General features: G+C 41.6%; 1 long non-coding RNA gene across 3 annotated transcripts in view; it reads right to left on the reverse strand.

Annotated features, from left to right (window-relative positions):
* LOC116231927 (uncharacterized) overlaps positions 1–17,076 on the reverse strand; it is a 94,438-nt gene extending 77,362 nt beyond the window's left edge. For all 3 annotated transcript variants that reach the window (XR_016471283.1, XR_016471285.1, XR_016471284.1), the window contains exons 1-2: positions 16,944–17,076; positions 15,938–16,036 (exon numbers count right to left, since the gene is read on the reverse strand). This is a non-coding gene — a long non-coding RNA (uncharacterized LOC116231927). The remainder of the gene's footprint in view (positions 1–15,937; positions 16,037–16,943) is intronic.
* Positions 17,077–22,128: the final 5,052 nt, after the last annotated feature.

The following is a 22,128-nucleotide window of genomic DNA, read 5'->3' on the forward strand; positions in this document are numbered from 1 at the left end:
GCTTTAACTAAAAGTGTAACTTTTACTAGAGGTTCTTTAACATTTTAATCTAAGCTGTAAGAAAGTATGAGCATAGTTGGGTTCTACTGAGCGAGAATTCAAGAATATGGAGCTACTCCACAAATTAGAAAGGGATGGCCTTCATGGCCAGCTGGAAAGCATTCAGATACATGGCTGAGTAACACTGCTTTAACATATTTGGGTATAGAAAGATTTGACTGATTAATCCGAAATCTTTATGAATGCAAAAATACAAGAGGTAAAACAAAAATATCCCCAAATATCCCCAGCCCCCAAAATAATCATCCTGAAGGAAGGGAATGAATTTTTCACAGGTAAATCATTACAGCAAATGACTTCCACCATAGTGAACCCACTGGAGCAATCTGTAGATGCAGGTATACAAATCACGTTCCCAAGAGTCAGCACTAGAAGCAGAGATCTCTAAGGTTTGACAAGGGACCATTTTCCCTTTCCAGAGATACTGGCTAAGCCCCACAAACAGTATTGTGCTTTCTTTTTAAAAGCCCTGCTTTCATTTCTAGCTGTAGAGGAGATTGCATGTCTAAGACATCAAGTTGTGACCTTGTGGTGAGTTAAATGGGTGAGCATGTTAAGAGGCTTGTAAATGTATCTGGACCTTTTTTTTTCTCACCATCTGTTTCATACTTGGTATCTTGATAGATAGCTCAGCTTATTACCCACCACTAACGTCATCTCTGTGCAGAAGCCTTGTTATTTGAAATATGGGGTCTCTCCTTTGTGTAGCAGTGACTAAGGACATCAGAACCCACTTGAATTTGTTTTAAATGAATTAAATTGGTAACAGGCAGCATTGCTGTGTACCGGTTTCCAAGTTACATGGTAGAGTTTAAGCGATTAAACGCATTTAATGTACGAACCAGGCACTCCCCATGGCTGAGAAGAGTCAGGTTTTCCAGTGAAACATTTGCCTGGTAGTTAACATTGTGCGGAGGTATGCAGATGCTTTTGCCAGGGGAAAGTGAAATAATTGATGCAGCTGAAAATGACCTTGATCTTAAAGTCATTACCTCATTCCTTGAAATATCTGAAAATACAATGACAGAAGCAAGGGCCTGAGTGACTACCGTGACTTTTACTTTGTCCTGAGTACCAGTGTGACATGGGTACATGCCAACAATAAATCATTTCCCTGGAATACACAACAGTAAAAAGCTGGGGTCATGTTTTCAAGCTGGCTTCTCGTTTTTTTTCCTCTTTCTTTTCTCCTTTTTTTTTTTTTTTTTAAATCAGTTGGTTTTGTATCTCTGCAGACTTTACATGACGTCCTCCTGTCTGCCTACGTCTATTTTATAGATTAATGGTACCTGTAACTACTCAGCTGAAAGGTAAAATAATGGCAAGGGTGATGAAACTGCATGCTCCATGACATAGGAGGGTGACTCATGGGGTCAGGAATGAATTCCTGCCTTTCACCACTTGCAGAGCCTTGTATTGCTACCGAAGTACTGTGCATGCTGAACAGGCAACAACACACCTGGAGGTGCACAGAAGACCAGAAGGTCCTCTGGGTTTACCTGCTTCCCAGACAGGATGGACATGTGCCACAGATACCACAGATCTCATTCCTGCAGCCTCCAGGCTTCTCTTCAGTACCAAGAAACGCAACTTGTGCCTTATTAGAAAGCACAGGTTTCCCACCCAACATGTCAGCTGGTAGCTATACTTACAAATCAGCTTAGGTAAAGGATGATGGACTTGTGCCTTTTTGCTTTGCATGCTAGCACACAAAGAGCAGATGGGAATATGCTAGCCCAAAGAGGAAGAAGGCGCTTTAAATGTAGTGGAAAGTTGAACAACAAACATAGCTGTGACCAAACACCGTCTGCCAAACGTTAAAAGACTTGATTCATGCAGCAGAATGTCACACCAAGCAGTTTTGCTGCAGCCAGCTGTCACAGGCAAAGCAATCTGCGTCTAAAACTGCACTGGGGTGGCAGGTGATGGGAGGAGCTCATAGCCCAGGAGGAACCTGAGAATCACAGTGACAACTTTACATTTGAGAAAGCTCCTTCATAACAAACGCATGATCAGGATCCAAAGTCAGGCTGCTTGTGCAACAAAAGCACATGTTGTGGTCTAAGGAGTGGAAGCCAGGAAACTCCAGTGGTTTTGGTGGAATTTCACCTCCTGCAGGACAGCCCATGGCTCTGGGAGGCAACATGCTACCGGCACACCATAGTTTTATCCTTCCATCTCTGTCCTTCTGTCTTCCCTCTTTGCAGCCTATCACAGCTAACACTGGGAAGGTATCCACAGCTGGGAAATATGTGACATTTTCAATGTGTCATTCTTTACTGATACAGAAACGTGTTTTCCTAAATTTAAATTAAATACACATCAAAGTGTTACAAACACTTACTTGTGTTACAAGAGATGGTTAAGTGTTGGCAGCATACCTATATCCTGTACCCACCAAAGTCAAATTCGATTTCTCATAAAACCTGCCTGGATTAATTTTAATTTAATTTTATGTAAACAGTGCCTCGTAACAGTGGCAGCAGACCTCACCAAAGAACCAGAGGTTCTGTTTCCCAAACCAAACACAGCCCAGATCTCTCAGCTCAACCAAGGTTTGAGCACAGATCTGGATTTACTCAAAGTTCAATCTGGAATCCAATTTTATAATCAATTCTTCGTTGCTTAAATCAATGCTGCTGATATAATGCATCAGAGAACCTATCCCCTTGATGGAGGACTTTAAAATGCTGTATTTTATGGCTATGTCATCACCAGGCATTTGTGGCTTTAAAACATTTGTGAAATAGGCTTTTCTGGTAAAATCTTGTGTGGTCCATTAAACATACAATACACAGCAGAGGAAATACTTGATTATGCTTACACACTTTTCTCTGTTTCTGGTAATACTCCAAATGAATACAGTTTTGCCACATGGTTATCGGTTCCTAAGATGGCTTCTGAACTTTGCAATGTTACTGTTCTGCCTTGCAATTGACAGGTTAGCTCAGACTATATTAGCTTAGAGCCAGCCTCAACAAATATCTTGCTTTTTCTCATGATATTACCATTAAAGCTAATTTCTAGGAATTCCACCCAAAGGCAGCCATGCAAACAGGCCTTTAACATACTGCATATATACGAACTCTTCTGCAGCACTCCCACATGTATATTTTGTTTGCTTGTGTGCTATACACAAAACACATGTGGAATCTATAAGCATAACAAAAAGGATCATTAACTGAAAAATTAATCAAGCTCATGCAAATTAAGGGAATTTGCACCATTAGTTCTATTAGAACTCAGCGAAGTGTCTACATAATTTAATACTTTCCTTCAAATCTCACGACAGGAATCCAACAGTTCTTAGCTGGCAGCACTGAAAGTGTCATTTTTCTTAGGATATGGATAAATAAAACAAGGATTTCCAAAGCAGATGTGTAAATAAAGTGACATATATATTTTTGAACTTCATTCTATGTTACGAAGCACAGCTCCTTAACATGTGCCACTGAACAAAAAAATCTACAGGTCATCAATTGCAACATACGCAACTCAAAATAAAAGACATATTTTAAGAGATTAAGTTATAAAAAAAACACTCCACAAATAGAAACTCCTCCATTTTAACTGAGTGAATCTCCTGAATGTTGCTTCTTAAATTCTAGACATCGGTTGAATGATTTGCCACATTCTTTACTAACAAAGTGACCATACTAAAGAATAGTTGTATGAGTTTTAATGAAAACTCAGAATTATTACTTGGTGTTCTGAACAGCACAGGGGGGATGGTGTCTTGAACGTTGAGGATGGAGACAAGTTGGGTCATCTAACACAATTCCCCAGGACAGCAAGGAAGCCCATCTTTGACGTATTTAGTAAATCTAAACAGCAAACCCATAATTACTTCCTTCCCACAAAATTCAGATCTCCAGTACCAAGCAGAAGACAAGAAGCCATAAAGAACAGGAGAAAGCCCAAGAGACTACCAACGCGAAGGAAACAGGCTACACAGAACATGAGTTATTTTTGCCATTTTCACAAAGGATTCAGCATTATCTAGTCTTAAATGAACATCACATTGTTTCTTCAGACACCATACTGCATTCAAAGTAATTAAACACAGCAAAAACCACCTTTCCAGTATCCATCATAGATACCTACTGGAGCTCTTGAAGTACACAGAGGAAAGCGTGCAGCAATTTGGAAGAAAAAACAAAAAATGCAGTCTTTGGAAATTAATGGATTGAAAGAGAGGAAATAAGATTGCAGTGTTCAAAGTTAAACCCATCCTAACACAATCACTGGTGAAAATCACTAGAATATATGGGAAATCATTAACATAAGTGTTCTCAAAACTCAAAATTAAAATCTGCATTTAAAACAATGGTATGGGTGTTTTTTTTCTTAGCTTTCCTATAAGCAACAAATGCAATGAAACACGATTTCCCACCCACACCAAAATAATGTTTGGCTGAGCTCTATTTTTGGTGCAAATATTTCTCTGTTGAGACAGCTTGCTCATGTCCTCATCAGAGTCTTGGAACAATTTTCTGGCTCTAATGCATATTCACTGTGTCACCGTCAGTAAATCATATCATCTGCACGCCACAAATTAACATCTGTAAAATTGGGAAAGCCAACTCTTTTTAGAAAGTTGTTGTGAAGCTCAGTTAGTTCAACCACTAATTATTTTGTTTAAAGTTATTTGAAGATGTTTACAGCTACATATGATTTTTGTAATCAGTAGTAGGTCTGAATTACTTGGGTAAGTAATGATCTCAACGTTTTAGTCCAATCTGAGCTAAGCAAAGTCAACGTAGCAGGGAGAAAGTTCGAACAGATTCCCGTGGGAATGGAAGGAAAGAGTTTGCATTTAAAAGAAAGGAAATCCAAATCCTCATTTGCCCTTACTCCATAACAAACCCCACCCAGGTTTGTACTTCTTCCAAAGCACATCTTGCCTGTATAATGTGACCATCATAAAAGATCATACCATAACTGACAATGCAAAGAAAAATTGGAGTTTAACATTATCAGAATTACTTGGATTTACTGACACTGATAAGTTTCAATCCCCAGGGGCTAGGCTGTATTGTTAACAGCGAAGATGAGGAAGATAAAACAGAGGCAATTATTCTGTACTTCATAGAAACCCGACCTAGAATTCCCCGATGCATCTATGTTTGCCTGACATGTCTCAGAGGCCAACACTTGGGATAAAAACATACACTCATTTTCTGCTGCTCCTCGTAGAAAATTCTGCATTCTTGAAGATGCAGCCAGCAGCCAACCTTGAGCACTGGTACTGCTGGCGCAGGAAGTTCTTAAGCACGAGGTCTAGGTGTCCCTTGCACACACAGTCACATCATTACAGGGAAGTCCACCCAGAATGTTAACTCTGAGCAAGTCCTATTTCTTGATGTGAACAGAACGTCAATCAGGATACATCATTAAAGACCTAAAACACTGACTCAAAGAGACTTGTCTCTCTAGGTTGCTTAATAAATAGGGATAAACTCATCCATGGGCAATTCTGAGATCTCTGAATTACTTTCTTATAGAGTCTTCCTCTACTAGCAGCGAGTAGTCTCCTAGCAGGTACCATCTAGGATCAACTTCTGGATGATAAAAGAATAAAAAAACCCCACCAAAACAACAAAATCTGCTTAATCTCCATGCTGATGGCCCATGGATATGACTGGAACAGGCTGGCTTGAGGGGCAACCTTGTGATGTCTGCAAGGTCCTTTCCAAGCACAGCTGAGTCATAATCTTAAAGGAGGAGGAAAAGGCTTTGTCCCTTTTGTGTCCAGACACATGCAGGTCCTGGCATCTCTGCAGGCTCACAACAGAAGACTTATTTTATTCATGCTGTAAAAGATCTGGAACCTGATGCTTGTCTTGGACACTCAGTCCTAACCCAGCAGGATTTCTCTCTGATGCTCTCTTTTCAAGACAAGTGTCAGCAGGTGATGAACTTTGCATTCTTTCACTCCTACAGCTTCAGGACCTGGCTATCTATTTCTGCAGAATTTATGAATGGTAAATGTCAAGCATTTTGGTGTTTGTTTGTTTGTTTTTCACACCCATAGTTCTGGTGTCAGAAAATAAAGGAAAGAAGAATAATAGCCTTTTTCCCTTCCTTTATTTTTACAAGACTTTACACTGGAATAACAGAGCACTGCTGCTTGGTGCACAAACAACACTATGTAGCAGAGAAGATTCCAACATATTTGTGTGGCATCCTCTCAGCCTTGCCCACAGAGCTGTGCTGGCACATCTGAGAAATGTGTGTGATACAGCAATTGCACACCTTGCAGGGCTCAACTGCACTAAATAACTATTGTTAGCTTTTATGTTGATTTTACTGTTTGCATTAATTAGTTACACCTCATAAGGCAAAGGTCTTATCATCAGACATCGTGAGATCTTCATTAGCTGAGCAGACTGCTTTCTCAGCTCAGAACACCTTCAGCAAGTGCTCTATGTTCACTGTATAAGAAGTTACAGCAGGGGTTACTGAAGTGATGATGAATATTGCACTGTAAGCCTGTCTTAGAGAACTAAGAGCTGGTGTTGGTCTAACATGACCGGACAAAGCTGAGATTTAGAACAGCCTTGGCTAAAGTAAAGCAAATTATTTATCATGAATGGCTTTAGCCCTCATGCCTGTTTCTAAATCATTCATATCTTGTTCTGTGGATTTACTCCAATAACGAATCTACACCTATGAACCATTTACCTTTATTCTGCCTTTCACTAGTCCTTATACAGTGCCAGTTTCAAGAGCACTGAACTCCAAACACACACATAATGCTCTTTCAAAGTCCAGAGAAAAAACCCAAAGCTGACCATCTCGGGCTTTCAGTAGAGCATAAGCACATCCTTACAGGCTTGACTAATTCTAGATCATCTCACTAGTGAAGCTGTGCATTACAGGTTTCTCCTCTCCCGGTGAGTCACTCCCATGGTGAATGACTGCATGCCAGAGCAGTGCCTCACCTCCACTTGGGGACTCCAGGCTCTGCCCTCCTGCAGACCGCCAGGACAAAGGCCAACCCAAACCACCAACACCCTTCTCTCCTCATGCATCAACACATCCTTCTGTTCCCCCAGCAGCTGTGAAACAAATGCAAAAACACCTCGTTTGCACGGAAGCTCGCTGGAAGAAGAACAAGAAGGGAACAGAAATACGATCAGATTGCTTATTCATTTGAACCAACACTTCTACTGGCACATCTACTGCTGCTCTGAGCAGCTGCCATAAAGTCCTTCTGTAAGCAATTTCTTTTTAAACTCAGATCCTGAAGACATCATAACTGATCGTAGCCAACGTAACATGTATCTTTTCCTGGAGACTATCAGACACCACTATCCCTAGACTGGTGCACCACGAAGGTGGAAATAGGATCCCTTTCCCAAGCTCTTTGTAATACTCCCTCTCTTTATTAAGAATGATTCCTCAGGAAGTGCTCTACCTATTACCCACATGTTAATACCAGCTTCGGTTTCATTATGACTAAACGCCATTACAGTGAATTCCAAATGAATTATTCATTATTGGCTCCTTCTTTTAATGCCTTTGGCATGTGGCATGTTTTCCACACTGCCTACAAAATGTCTGTGGTAGGAAAATGCTCCTAGGTGTCCTCGGCAGCTGGAAACTGAAAATCTAACTGTTTTGCTTTGCATACAATGGGGGAAACTTAACATCTACTTACACCAGAGAAAGCCTTTTGCTTCCCACAGTTACTTACCTTAAAGTCAATTTAGAATAGACTGGAGGGAAGATGATACACCTAATCTGGTTCTTCAAGTGAGAGGTGTGGTTTTGCTTAAAAATAAAAGCAAATGCCATCTTCGTTACTCTACATCACAACTACTGCCAAAGAAAATGTTTCTTGTGCCATAAAAACTAAGAAAAAAAAAATCCAACGCACTTCAGTTCTTTGACTGAAATTTCTAAAGGGGAAGGTCGTATTATTTCCCCATCTTTTTCCTCAGCCTGTTGTTAGTTTCCTAGGTAAGGAAACCTTCAGATGTGGTAATGGCCATCAGAGCAGAGCTAACGAGTATTTAGCTAAGCTGTCACCTCCTCTCTTAGCTCAGCAACAGTTTATTTTATCCATTTGCTTTCACACACACTCCTACTGGAGACTTATCCCAAGGAGGCAGTCATTTCCCAACCCAGTACATTACATCCTCTAGTTTTCTCTCCCCAAAAAGTTGGGCTAAAAGGAACTGGCAGAGCCCAAGGTCCCTTCTTGTGTGACAGCTGGAGACTTGCACCTGATGGGCCTAAAAAGAGAAGGGCTTTTGACCATCCATACCTGAAAAAGATATTTTGTGTCTAACTTGAATGAGAACCTCCTGCTCCTCTTCTCCCTGTGCCTGAGAACACGGGCAGAAGACTGGACCTGGTCACGCCAAAGGCCCATTTATCACAAGGCTGTCTTTCGCAATGGCCAGTAATGGGCATTTAGCAGAAAATATATCAGAAGTGAGGCAAGTATGAAATCCTCCATATCTTCTCCATTTCAAGTAATTTGTGGTTTAAGGACTTCCTGAGCTGTAGCCTACATCTACGTCATCTCATTTAATAGCCCTTTAGAGACCTTTGATTCCAATTCACTTTGTTGCTTTTTGAATTTCATACTTTCGATATCTGAAACATCCTGTGGCAATGAGTTCCGCAATTTAATTATGCATTGTGTGAAAAAGTGGGTTTCGTTTCTTTACAGCCTGTTGCACAATCATTTTATTTGGTACTGTTTCCTATTATGAGAAATAGCTAATAACAAGTCCCAACAATCACTTTTCCATTTCACTGCTCATTTTAGACTGGCAATGGACAATACAGGAAAGTACAGAAATTGCAAACTGTAAACACGTGCAAAGGTTTGCAAGAAAGATCAGACAGAGGGGAGGGAAGTTATTTGCATATAAGTAGGCTGCTCTGAAAGTAATGCCTCCTATTTATTTCCACGGAAATGACAACAGATACAAAGAGCACAATAAGACTATTCAACAGAGCAAATTCTTAGCTACAAAACATTACTTTACAATATAGTCGCCACACTTAGCTATGCATTTTTTGCCAGCAGTGAACAAGAGCCTGCCTATCATGCTTATAAACATCTGCACTGTTGCCATTGCTGAAACACATAGCTCACAGCCTCGCTGTGCTAACTTCCACTGATTGATTCAGCAAGCATCAATGCATGCCAGTGGGTGCCACTTACTCTTCACAAAGGAATTCAATGCCATATCTTTGCTTCATACACACTTCCATGTCAGACGCCACTGTGCCAGACTGCCCCTCTGCTGCCATCTGTCACACAGCAACATGTAATGGGATATTGGTGGGAAGGTTCACCCTCTACTACCACAACACCAACATCCATCTCTGATATTACGTGCTAACACAATAAAGTAGAAGGCATTACTTTCAGAGCAGTCTTTATATAAATATATAAATGAACTGTTAGCATCTGCGTAGGCTTAAAGCTGGATTAACATGAGAAAATACTATTCACTCCATATATCTTCCTCCCTGACCATATCTCAGGAACACAGGGAAAAAAAGCTGCTCCGGTCTTTAATAATACTGTCATTGAAACAAATGCCTCTGTAGTATCTGACACCCATCTTGTAAAAGTAGCAGTATTTGAAATCATGCTCATTAAAGTTTTCTTCCTAACAATTAAAGTGTTCTCAATTGCTTTTCTGAATAAACACCATGCTGAAGTATTCATGCTATTCCCTTGCTGTAAGTATCATGGCAATGTTAACCAAATAAATATGCAAGAGTGAAAAAGTTTTTAAGAGAGACTCACTGTATGATTACTAGCTGTTGGTACTTGATGTAAAATATCTAACTTACAAAAGCACTCTGGCATGTTTTTGGACAAGCCTTATCAATAGCTCTAATGAGAAATGACTAACAAAGGACTTTTTGTACAAATGAGATGGTTGCAGACAGAAGGGAATTTATTCTGAAGGAAGAAGAATGAAGCCTAGTGTTCTCACTCACTGGCCCTTCACCTAGAGTTGTTTTACTGTTGTTTGTGTGTATCTTAAGTACTGTGATGAACAGCATACGCTATATACAAGAATGCTTTTTTCCTCTGACTTTTGTTCCCCATAACCAAGCACCGCTGTCATCATCAGATGGCAAAAGTAAACTAGTGCTATCCTAAAATCTGTTTTCTTAAATAGTCTCTAGGAAAGCCTGCCTGCCATGTAAGTCAAAGGTGGGGACATATCATCAGGATACATTTAGTTTCCAAAACCACAGTAAAATGAACATGCAGCTATACATAATCTCATCACTTAATTGAAATTTATAAATGCAGAAACCTGTTCTCACTTTTTGAAAAGTCTGTTTGAGACAAGGTTAGAACAAAGTTAAGACTGATGTAGCAGTGAGTGCTGGGAGTGACATTCTGTTCATCTAGAGGTAAGGAGACCGAACCCAACTCAGTGCTGAAGTGCTGTTTGTAACAGGCATAAGCTTGCCCTGAATTCAGGCAGTTAAAACCTTTCCTCACGTTGCAGCCAAGGGCCTTTGATAATTTACCTCACATACTGCAAAAGCACAGAAGAAACACTATGCTGACCATTTTGATTTGAAGCAGATTAACATCCACTGAAAGATTCCCATAAACTTCAACTGGCATTGGATCGGGTCCCTTAACATCTCGCCCTCTAGCAGTCAGAATGAAGTGCTGTAACACAGGATGCATAAGGTCACCCACAATTTATTAAAAGATAAATACGTAAGAATGGCCAAGGTTCTCCTTTACTATCATGTCTCCTCACAGGGACTAAAATTATTTGACAAGAGGAACACTTACATACAGTGACTGCTGTACAGCAACTGGAAAAGAACAGCAGTAGGAAGCAGGGCTGCCTTAAGTCATGCCTGCCTGTTGTACTACAGAAGCTACATGCTCCACACACAGTCTGTTCATCTAAGGATCTGTTCTCCCAGGGTGGCACAGCTGAAGCTCCTGCACTGGCCTTCAAATCCATCCATGCATTCACTATCCCACTCCAGGCCCAGTCTTGCTCTCACTGGAAGAGCCTTTCTCTGCTGCTTGGAACAGCCAGGCCAGATGACCTCATGCGATCTGCCCTCACTCAGCTTTCAGTGACAAAATGACCTCAGTGGTCTGCAAGGAAGCAGAATCCTTTCAGTTGGAGGGGTAATGAATGGCACAATCACATTATCGAGCTGCTTCTTGCTTTCATTTCTGTGGGAAAAAGAAATAAGAACTCCGCTAAATCCACACTCAAAGGGATGTGAAACCAATTAGTAGCCTGGCTCAGGACCCATAAAGTTGCTGTCTACACCATGAAATGTTATAAAACAAAACACAAAAGAAAAATCAAATCAATAAGGAACAGTCCATGCCAAGCAATAAGCCTGCAGGTTCTTGCAAGGTGCAAATTCAATATGAATAGTGGCACTTTTAGAAAACTAGCTATGACTGAGATGAAACCAAGCAGAACAGAAACTCAGGAGCAAGAGAGGATGCATTTTCAAAATATGTCAGGATTTATTCTGTTCCTAAAATAACCAGACAGTTAATCCACCCTGCTGGCAGGTGCACGAGAGTAGGTGATTCCTTGCAACTATTCTCATTATATTTTTTCCCAGATGGGGATAGCAGGAAAGTGAGCAGGGGCAGAAGATAGAGATGGAGAGCCCATTTGCCTAACTTTCAATGTAACTGATCATGCAAAAACAGCGGGCCACTCAAACAGAATTTCTTGAGCAAGGGTGACATGTAGCATCGGTTCAAGTGTCTCTGTAGGCACCAGCTTCTGCAATGCATCTTTGGGAATTAAGGCTACATCATCTGTGGGAGGTGGGATGATGGAGGCTTTGGTGCATGTGCACAACAGCTTTGTCTCAAGTGGGAAATGAGTTGATCTGGCTCAAGAATGGAAAGGGCATTTCTAACTTCTAATTTTGAGTTCAACATGTTGCTTTCTTATGAACACCACACCCTCCGCCCTTTATCTCTCTGCTAAAGAAGTTTCTAGGGAAAGAAAACAATAGCAGCCTTTCTGAATTAAAATACTTCAGTTACAATCAATTTCCATTTAGAATACTTGGAATAAAATGCTAAAAAATAGAAGTCATTTCAGAAACAGTATTTTCTTTTGTACCCCAATAAGTCAGTTTTAACATTGTTGGAATTCCCCCAGCCTGTTTTTCTTCCCAAAACAAAGCTGCTTTGCTTCCAGAAGGTGCAGCAGCACCGATACACATAGAACCTGACATCAGTGCAACATGGCTTCTTCAGTATTTCTCCAGTCTGCTCCAGTAATCCACAGAAGGATGAGCTGGTCACATCTGCCAACCTCCTCCAAAAATGTGGATACTGGGATTAATTCTTGGGGTTTTTTTTCGTATGCACTGAGTAATCCCTACAAAGTGTCACCATCCCAAGTCCATCATTACCACCCAGCTACCCTGGAGGGAGGAGGAGTATAGAATAAAGCTGTTTTGTATTTTCAGATATGGGAAAATAGTAGCCATGTTATATAGAAAAAAAAAACAAAAGCACTTCAGAATGACTCTGTAGAGCAGTTTGTGCTGCACATTCCCAAGCACTGGATTCCTGGAGGTAGGAAATTTAATCCATATTTATTTAATTATTTTAATTTAAAAAAAACAAGAAATGACCTCAGAGTTATATGTTTATTATCAGCTCCAATGCACTTGTCACAGCTGTGGCTGAAAGGGAAGCCAGGGGAAGATTTGAAAATAAGAAGAATCCAAGAAATTTCTCCATTTCAAATGTCATTGTTTTTTTCTTCCTAATTAGAATACAGTTTGCCTTTCGGATGCCAAAGTTTCTGCATTAGTGGCTTTTAGCATGATGTCATTTTCCTGTCTATATGACCACAGCACAGCCTTACCTCAAGTGTTTGCTAACAACAGAAAAATAACTGTGGAAACCTATATGCAATTCTACAACATCTGAATTAGTGCCACACCACTAGCAGTCCCAGCTCAGGAGCAGACAGGCAGGACTGCTACAAGGGGATGTGTGCATTCATTCTGATACTTTCCAGAATGTGAGGCCCTGCCAAAAGTACCCAGCAAGTTCTTCTCAGAGACTTATACAGTTACCTGCTGCAGCTACCCATGTTTTATGCGCACATGTGAAATGAAGGTAGTTTGTCTTTTAAAACAAAACAGGCAGAAAAAGAATTAGTAGACCAGATTTATTCCACTTACAACTACATTATGTTATTCCAGAGCCAAATTTCATCCATATGTGAATTACAGCCTTTCAATGACTTTAAGTACAAGCAATTTCTGGTTTGCTATCTCCCTCTCCTTCCAGTTGCCAAGCAAATAAAACCACTGGTAGTTGATATTTGTATTAGAATTAGCATTGCTAAAGTCTTAAAGATCTAACTCAATTTCTTCAGGACAGTTCTTCAAACTATTTAAGAATGGTTCTCATCCCTTCAAGTCTCACTCAGAGCTTTGACTCAGGAGAGTGTGAACACCAAACTAGGATGAAAGCACAAACGATAACAGAAGTTAAAAGGTAATTTTGCTTCAATAGCAAGCCAGCAGCTGTTCATCCTTCTTGTAAACTGCATGTGGATAACGTGGGTTTGGGTTATAGATAGCTTTGCTTTTTATCTGTGTCAGCAACTGGCTTGACAGCAGCAGGTTTGTTAATGCTCAGTTTTCTTACGGAAAGATTTCAATGAACATGTTGGGTTGCCTTCTAATTTTTGGATCATCCACTATCATATGTGCTTAACAAAATTCCACCAGCTGTGGATCCTGAGAAAAACTCAATCCTTTTCTGCCACGTTCAAAGCAACATTGGAAAAGCCACATGGAGAGGTGCCCAGGGATGCTGCAGCCTGCCCAAGCACAACCCAATGGGTGGAGATTCTCTCATCTCCACTCAGCACTGAACCCAATGCACATCAGGTGCAAAAAGAGGCAGGCAAGGTTACAAGAAACCACGGCATCCCACTCTGCTCTTTCCCAGAAGTCAAGGCACACACACTTTACGTGTAACACTTCAGTTATTATTTGACAAGCATCCCAAAAAGCCATCTTGCTGACCCTCCCTCAAGTCTCTGTGCCAAACCCATTCATACCAGAATGATAATAGTTGACAGGAATCAGTTTGGTTTGGCTGAAAAGGCGGCATCTTAAGGAAAAAAAAAATGGTTTCAGAGGCCCACCCAAAAATGCAAAGGCTGGACTCTGTCTGAGAGCACAACTTGGCCTCCTGTCTCCACTCCCACAAAAAAAGCTTGTAAATGTTATGCTCTTTGGGCTGTATTTTTTTTTTTCCCTGCATTAAAAACTGAGTGAATTTAGTGCTTATAAAACCAAGGGGCTGATAGCAACTGGCTAGAACCAGATGTTAGGAAGACTGGAGCATATCATACAAACAGATCGTGCACACATAACATCTCAGAAGTATGTAGCTGCATTACTTATTCTCAGTCAAGTTACCAAACAGATTGATTTCTGAAGGAATATAAAAACATTATGCTCAAATCTCAAGATTTAGGAAGAAACAGGAGTGGGGGGGAAGCTCAAGATATCTGTAAGTATCCAAAACTATCTGCTGGGAGAGAAGAAATATATTCCCTGTCTCCCATCCTTTGGGGTTCGATTCTTCCATGCCACCCCAGCCAGAGTGCATGGAGCACTGAGCAGGGACACAAATGCAGGTGCTCAGCCCTGGGGGAGAGCTGCACACTTTTCAGCACAAGGGACAAAATGAGCTCCAGGGACATCCAGTCCCACATCCTCCTAACGAGAAACCATATGGAATACTTTAGCCACCACCATTCAGCTTGTACACAGATTCAAACACCTTTAGGAGGAATTGTGCCAGAAACAGGTGTCTGAAGAGCAGGTATCTCTTTTGACAGGACAAAGAAGGCAATGGATGCCATCTGCCAGGAAGACCTCTGGAAAGACAGCCTTGTGTAGTTGGCTCTCAAGGAATTTGAGCTCTTTGTTTTGATAGGTTGAAGGTGTTTTTCCAAACAGAAACTGAATTGCACCAACTTAGAGTGAAGTGTTTCAGTTTATAGCTGTTTTCTCCTTGAGATTTCTGTTAAAAAAAAATTAAGCAACCTAAAGTCTCCTCCTGCCTAGATTCCACATCTCCTGCTCCATTTAGTGTATCCCTACAGGTCTCACATAAACACCAAGGCACCCCAAAGCTCAGTTTGGGGCTCTCAGGCTCCCCCTAACACCTTCATCCTTCCACAGCATTTCAGTGGGGTCTCATACTTCACTGACAATAAAGGAAGCCTTCTCAAGCCTTTGCCCAACTTGCAGCCAGCCCTGCTGTGAGTCCCTACTGACCAGCAAGCAACAGCACAAAGCCAACATAGCCACAACTCAGTTTCTTCTTACAGCTGCAGTTAATTTTCTCCTACACCTCCATTTCACAGACTTAAATTTGGAGCCATCACGTGCCCCAGCTGAGCCCTTTGCACCCCACAGGCCCTGCACCACATCACAGGTGTGCCAGCAGCAGTGAAGTATCTACCATTAGTATAATGCAATCACGTGCCAGCAACACCTGAAGTCCTGGGCAGGGCAGGGATTCAATGGGAGACATCTGCTCAGGAAATCCTACATCTGTAATAACAACAACTGTGGTAACTTCAACCAAGAGAATTATTTCCTGGCTAGATCCAGCAATCATTCCAGTCTGTAAGCAAGAACTGCTTCAACAAAACGTAGGACTTCATGTCACCATAACATAGCAGCAGTGGGTTGTCAGCAGGCATGCTTCCTACAGCCCATCCCTCTTTCAGGTCCACATTCAGGACACCATCACAACCTTCTGTTTTCAGACCACAAACCCATGCCACGAGGACTGCACTCATGTTCAGTTTCACACACAGACCACACTCACCTTATTTATATGCTCTGTCTGAATTGTGGAAAGACAGGCTTCTTCAGTTGCCTATCCAGCACATAACTAGGATCCTGATCACAGGTTATTACGTAGAGCCTGGAAGAGAGAAGATGGGAAGTTAACAGTAGCACTGAACACGGTGGTGGAGGAGGCAATTTTAATCCAGTGACTCAAACTCAGAAAGCAGAAAAGTTGCAGTGTATTAAACTGTGAAGAGTTTACAAGATCTGTACATCTAAAATACAGCTCTGAGAAATTACTCCTTAAAGCAGGCAAGCAAGAGCATCTCAGACAGAACCAGGAGAATATTGCTTTCATGGGAAACACTCTGTGGGTGTGTTATAAGCTCTGTTCCCTGGCCTGTCACCACATTAGTTCTTATATTTCTCTCTTTGCTCATACTGAAGCACTGTCCTGTGATAGAGTAGAAATGCATTTACAGCTGAAATTACAAAAGTGGCCCATTATGTTCTTTAAGGTAGTAAAAAGGCTGCAGTTTGTCACAGCTGTCTGGAGCCCAGGACGCCTACACTTGGCAGAGCTGAGATCCTTCTCCCTCTCCCCCCTCCCAGGCTGAATCTGTGTATGTGTGCACACAGATTAAGGCTATGTACAAACAACTCTTTAATGTGTTCTAAGACAAAAATAAAAATGGCGCTGCAGCGAGGCAAGAGGTCAGAGCATTCCTAAGCACTTATTTCAGAGTGGCTCCCATTCGGTTCCCACTTCCTGGCTTCCCACAGCAGCTGCATCAGTTCTCCTACCTTCCAGGGCAGGGGGTGCAATGGGTCACCTCAGGGGCTTTTTCCTGAGGCATAACATCTCAGCACAGCCATCAGGAAAGGTGCAAAGACATGGGAGAAAGGCAGCTGACATTTGTGATAGGGCTGACCATTACAGCCAAGCTCAGAAGTCCAAGAAGCTCCAGCCCCACCTTGCTCCAAGCCAACCCCTTCCCTTTGAAACTTCCCAAACCCAACACAGAAACGTGCCAGCCCCTCACCTCTTCTGTAGTTCCACTTTTGGAAAAGGAATTTAATAACAGCAAGAACAAGTAGCTTTTGAGCATATTCTATGCTCCTACACCTAAACAGAAGCAAAACTTCACAACCAGAAAACCCCCCCCAACAGCACATCCCAACCACCAGCTCCTCTTCTGCTCCTCCCCCCAAGCTTTTATAAGGTCAGGTTGCTCAGCTGCCAGTCTGATTGGGTCCTTGGCAACCAAAATGAGGAAGCCCAGCCCAGGCCCCACCCATTTCAATCAGTTATGTTAATTGTGCCCTTCATTCCCCTCAGGTGTGCTGAGGTTCTTTCTGGGTGTTAGTGCAGGGGGCTGGTGGCAGGCTGTATGAAACAAGCTATGTTGTGGCAGTTCTGGAGCTTCTGCTTCATGCCTTTCCTCATAAAAGGGGCTGCAGGAGGCTCAGTTGCAGTCTGGTGCAGCTCCTGCAGTTAATGTGCTAGCATCCCTCTTTCAAAATGGGTTTCTGAAAGGCAGATCTCAGGTCTGAGCAGGGTTAGGTTCAGCTGGCCGGGCATTTACCAGCAAGTAAATGCGGTCTGTGAGGTCCTACCAGCCCTTCTTCTGTATCTGAGCCCTTGCACTGACCCTGAAAACACTGACAAGGATTTGCAGGGGTGGGGGAAATCCTAATCCAATCACTGCAAACCACGGGCTGTGAGAAGGTTTGGCTTAGGTTTGAGTTTCAGTGTGATACAGTATTAAATCATCCGCATCCCATTAATGCTTTCTGAGCTAGGTGGGAAGACAAAGCAGTTGTATGCTGTTGAGGCAGCCTCAGTGGGTTACGTTAGAGGATGGAAAGGCGATGCTAAGGGTAGCACTGCTGGTGTGCACACAACTTAAGTGCTCTTTACAGTGAAGCTAGGCTACCTCAATTGGACCTGCACCAATGAGCCAAACATCCTTTTTGTTTTGAGTTGGTTTTTGTGTTTTCTTTTTTCGGCCTGTGAAAGAACGGAGGGTTTTACCCAGTGGCCAATAAAGGAGAACCATCAGCCACTGTGCGCGGAGCAGCTTGTCACACATAGGCTGAAAGGGAAAATAAATAAAGAGTGAATTCTTCAGAGCAGAGGGAGTTTCCTTTCTCTGTTAGTCCTGCATAGGCCTCAAGATGGAAATCTACTCTCAATTGAGGCCTTTGGGTGCTTGTCTAGTATAAATATTTACTAATAACGTAGAGAGTGAGAGCAGGAGAATAGTCATTTTTCTCAGTGGCTCAGGGTTAAGTACAGGGCAATGGCATCTTAAATCCAGATGTTCTCCTTTTGGGATTTGCCCACAAGGCATATTCTCATGAGATTTCTCTGGCATTTTGATTTGGATAGTAGCAAGCACTTTTAGCCCAATGATATCATGAGCAGATGACTCAAAACGTTCAAGGATTTTCTTTGTAAATTCCAACAGTTTATTTTATGAGTAACAGGAAGAAGAAAGTTTTGCAGATTTCATCTTATCATCCTTTTATATTCCTATTTCCAGTTAGTTTTAAAGGACACTGAACTTGGTGTTCTAGCAGAAAACTTATTTCAATGTATATTTCACATAAATAAAAATATTGAGCTGACACGCGTGTGTGTGGGAGCTGTTCCTGAGTTACTGGTAGAACTCATCCTGAGGAAGAGACAGAAACAATGCAGGTGCCCTTTTGGGACAATAAAGTGGAATAAAAAATAGAAAACCCTTTTCCATTGCAATTTTTAACAACACTTAACGATATTTTATCACCTTGCTTGAAAAGAATGCCTCAGTAGTTCAAAAGTCTTATACCTTTGGCCATAATATGCAGAGTGCCCAGACCCTAACCTTATAGAAAATGCCCTGAGTGCAGCATGGAACTGTGCAGGAAGATGCACACCATTTACCAGCCCTACATGCACAAGTGAGCTGCATATTTAAAGACTGAGCAAATGTTAGGCACCAGAACCAGAGCGAATAAATGCAGGAAATTCATTGGAGGTGAAACTGGTCTGACTTGGCCAATACCATTTCACAACATCATCAATCCAAGGCTTGCACAGGGGTGATTTTTCACTCCCGTCCAATTCACTAAGGAGTTGCACGCTACTTTGGTGGATTTTCTGCACAATTACAGATTATTGCTATGGTAACAGATGCATCACATGACAACTTTGTTACCTCAGAGACAAGAAACAGCTGCTTAAAGAAACAGGCATCCTCCAGGAATGGGGATATTTCTTTCTTTCTTTTTCTTTTTTTTTTTTTTTCCCTTGGCCTCATATTGTTTTAAAAGGCCTTGCTGATTTTCTCATGGATGCAGCTTCCCTCACTTTGATAGTTAAAAATATTTCAGTGCATCAACTGAAAGGTATTTTCTCCCGGATCATATTTTCCCCTCTTGCAGCATATGTTTGAAAGAAAAAAAGTGAAAAAGAAAATAGAGTTCTTGTAATTTGGGAGAGAAGCAAAATGTGGTTTTTTTTCCTCCCTCATCAGCAGCTCTTTCTAGTGCTGCCGTTTTGTTGTTATTAAGTTAAAGAGTATTGAAACGTTGCTAATGATATTATTGGAGAGAAATCCCAGATCCCTGCTGCAGGTTCCTCTGGAGCACCAGCCACACATGAACATGCCAATGAGAACCAAGGTGTGCCATATTCTTGTGTCATTTGGTAATGATTCTTAGTTCAGAGGGGTCAGTTGCTGCTGCCATTTGTAGGCAATTTTAAATTAAAAAGAAAAACAACAACAACAACAAAACTCTTAAAAACCTCTCTTAGTAAAGTAGCCGGTTTGGGTTTTTAATTCCAGCTACCAACATATTCTCATTTTTTCAGTACGTAAGGTATAATAAAAACGTCATCTTTTTACCCCTGTTTTACAACCCGTTCTCCTATTCAATATCCCCTGTTCACCTCCTTGCCTCCAGCGCCCATCCCACGCAGCTCTGGGGCTGCCCCCAGTCCCTCTGCTCTCTGCTGCCAGCAGCCAGCAGTGTTAATTAAGGAGCTCCTGGGCTGGCGCTCAGACAGCCAGACCACTTCAGCTCACTGTGAACGTCTGATTAATTAAAGGCTTATAATTAACCTTCATGGCTGGAATTTCCCAAAGACCTTCATGGACTGAGGTGCAGAAATCCCATTGACTTGAATGGGAGGTTGGAACCAAATGACTTTTGTCCCTCACTAGGAATCACCCTATGCATGAGCAAAGCAAAATGTTTCCTTTTCTCAGGTTTATAGGTGTTTTTTCAGGCTCACAGGGAGAGCTAGGAAATACATCACATGCAGAAAGCAGCTCTGTGCCCCTCTGTGCTATCACCATCCCTGCACCAAGGTAGGCATCGTCCAATACAGTTACTCCAGATTTACCCCAGCATAAAGGAGAGCAAGAGTCTGGCCTGCAGTTTTCATGCCAGTGGCCTCAGTAATGAGGGCTGAGGAAAAAGAAATACATCAGACACGTGAGAGAAAAACAGATATTTTTCTTTAACCATTTTTTGTAGTTCCTTTCAGGAATCTTATTTTCTTTTTCCCAAATGTTAACTGGTGAGCTACTTCTGCATAGGGCATTTTGGTTAATGAGGCCAGTGCCTTAATGTGTTTTTCTCCAGTTAAGTATTTCTGGTAAATGAGATTCTGTTGTACAGCTTAATTTAGCACTGTTATTTTTGTTGTTGTTTTTATTTGACCACATGGAGCTCAGCAATTTTTAACATAGGCCCTCAGCCTATTTTTAAATTTCATGTTGCCCTTTTTCAGTCCCTTCTTTTTTTTTTAGAAGCCTGAGAATGAAAGGACCAAACAATGTTGCTTTATCATTGGGAGCCTTTGTTTCATGAGTCATGAAACACCAGTGACATGAATTTGTTCAGCACTCAGCACAGGTTCTGCTGAAGAGAACATCATAGTTTAGTAGCAAAGACACCCAGTCTTTTAATTTCTGGCTCATGTTAGCGCTGAATGGAAGATGCTCTGTGCTTATCCTATGATAAAGCATAGAAACTCCAAGCTGAGAAAGGAATGGCAGAAGGCTTCCAGGCAGAGCATGGGGATGCTTTTGACACCTGCACTCAGTGAAAGAATAGGGGGAAAATGTGCTATTTTTCATCACCACATTCAAGTGAATCTAAGCCAACCATCACTAGGGGTCCTGCAGACCAAGTACATATCTTCTAATGGCACTGATTTCTCAGTTTCACCTCCTGTCCACTCAGTGTCATGGTTTTACTCCTGTTTTTAATGAACTAAACTGTCACAAAGTCACAAAGATGGTATTATAGACTGGAGTTACTGGCAAACAGACTTCTTTATGTGCCCTATGCTGATAGTCATTGACCTTTCACTTTCAGATCAAGATGTATTAAATTGGCTTTGAAAAACTCAGTGAGATCTTCCCCAGGTGCCACCTTGGTTTTTTTTCCACCTTGTTCCCCCTTTTCCCTGTATTTCTGGAGGCCAACAAACAATTTGTTTTCCATTTGGTCAGAAAGAAACAGGGGTGTGGTGAGTGGGGAGAGGGATGCACTTACTCCCTCAGCAAAGTAAAAGCAAAAACATCAGCTGATTGAAAAGCCCCAAACTTAAACAGGGCATTAGGCAGAATTAACAGACTAGACCTCTAAGCCATCAGAAATTCCCGGTTGAATAAAAGATTGATTTCAAAGACTCAAAGATACCTCAGGGCCAGCATTTCCAAAGAAGACAGGAGCTGATTGGAGCTGAAGCATTCCTCTTGTTCAGTGCATTTGAGTGAGCACTTTAAGTCTCCAAAGATTGAACTATAAAGAGAAATTAGTTCATTAATAATTCACAGGCTCCAAGAAGAAAAAATGTCAAAAGCATATGCTCACGAACAAAGCTGATTTTATTTTCCCTGTTTAGAATTGAGCAACATGTAGAAAAGTGGAGGGTGTCAAGCTCAAAAATTTAATTCAGGGGTTTTTCTTTTCCTTCCCTTTAACCCAGCAAGCATAATTCTGCCTTCCTCGTGAGTGCTGAAAGTTCTTCAAATCCCAAATGGTTTATGTGAAACATTAAAAGCACACTATCATCTTCAGCTCTTTAATAGTTTAGGACATTTTCATGGCATAGTTATTATCCAATAGCTCTTAATTACAGCTTGTACATTTCAAGACAACACATTCACAGTCCGCAATAACAGAGGTTGCAGACTCCCATCCCGGGGACACGGGTAAGCACATGCT

The sequence above is a fragment of the Phasianus colchicus genome, chromosome 15 (assembly GCF_987193195.1).
Source record: "Phasianus colchicus chromosome 15, bPhaCol1.hap1.1, whole genome shotgun sequence".
NCBI classification, from domain to species: domain Eukaryota; kingdom Metazoa; phylum Chordata; class Aves; order Galliformes; family Phasianidae; genus Phasianus; species Phasianus colchicus.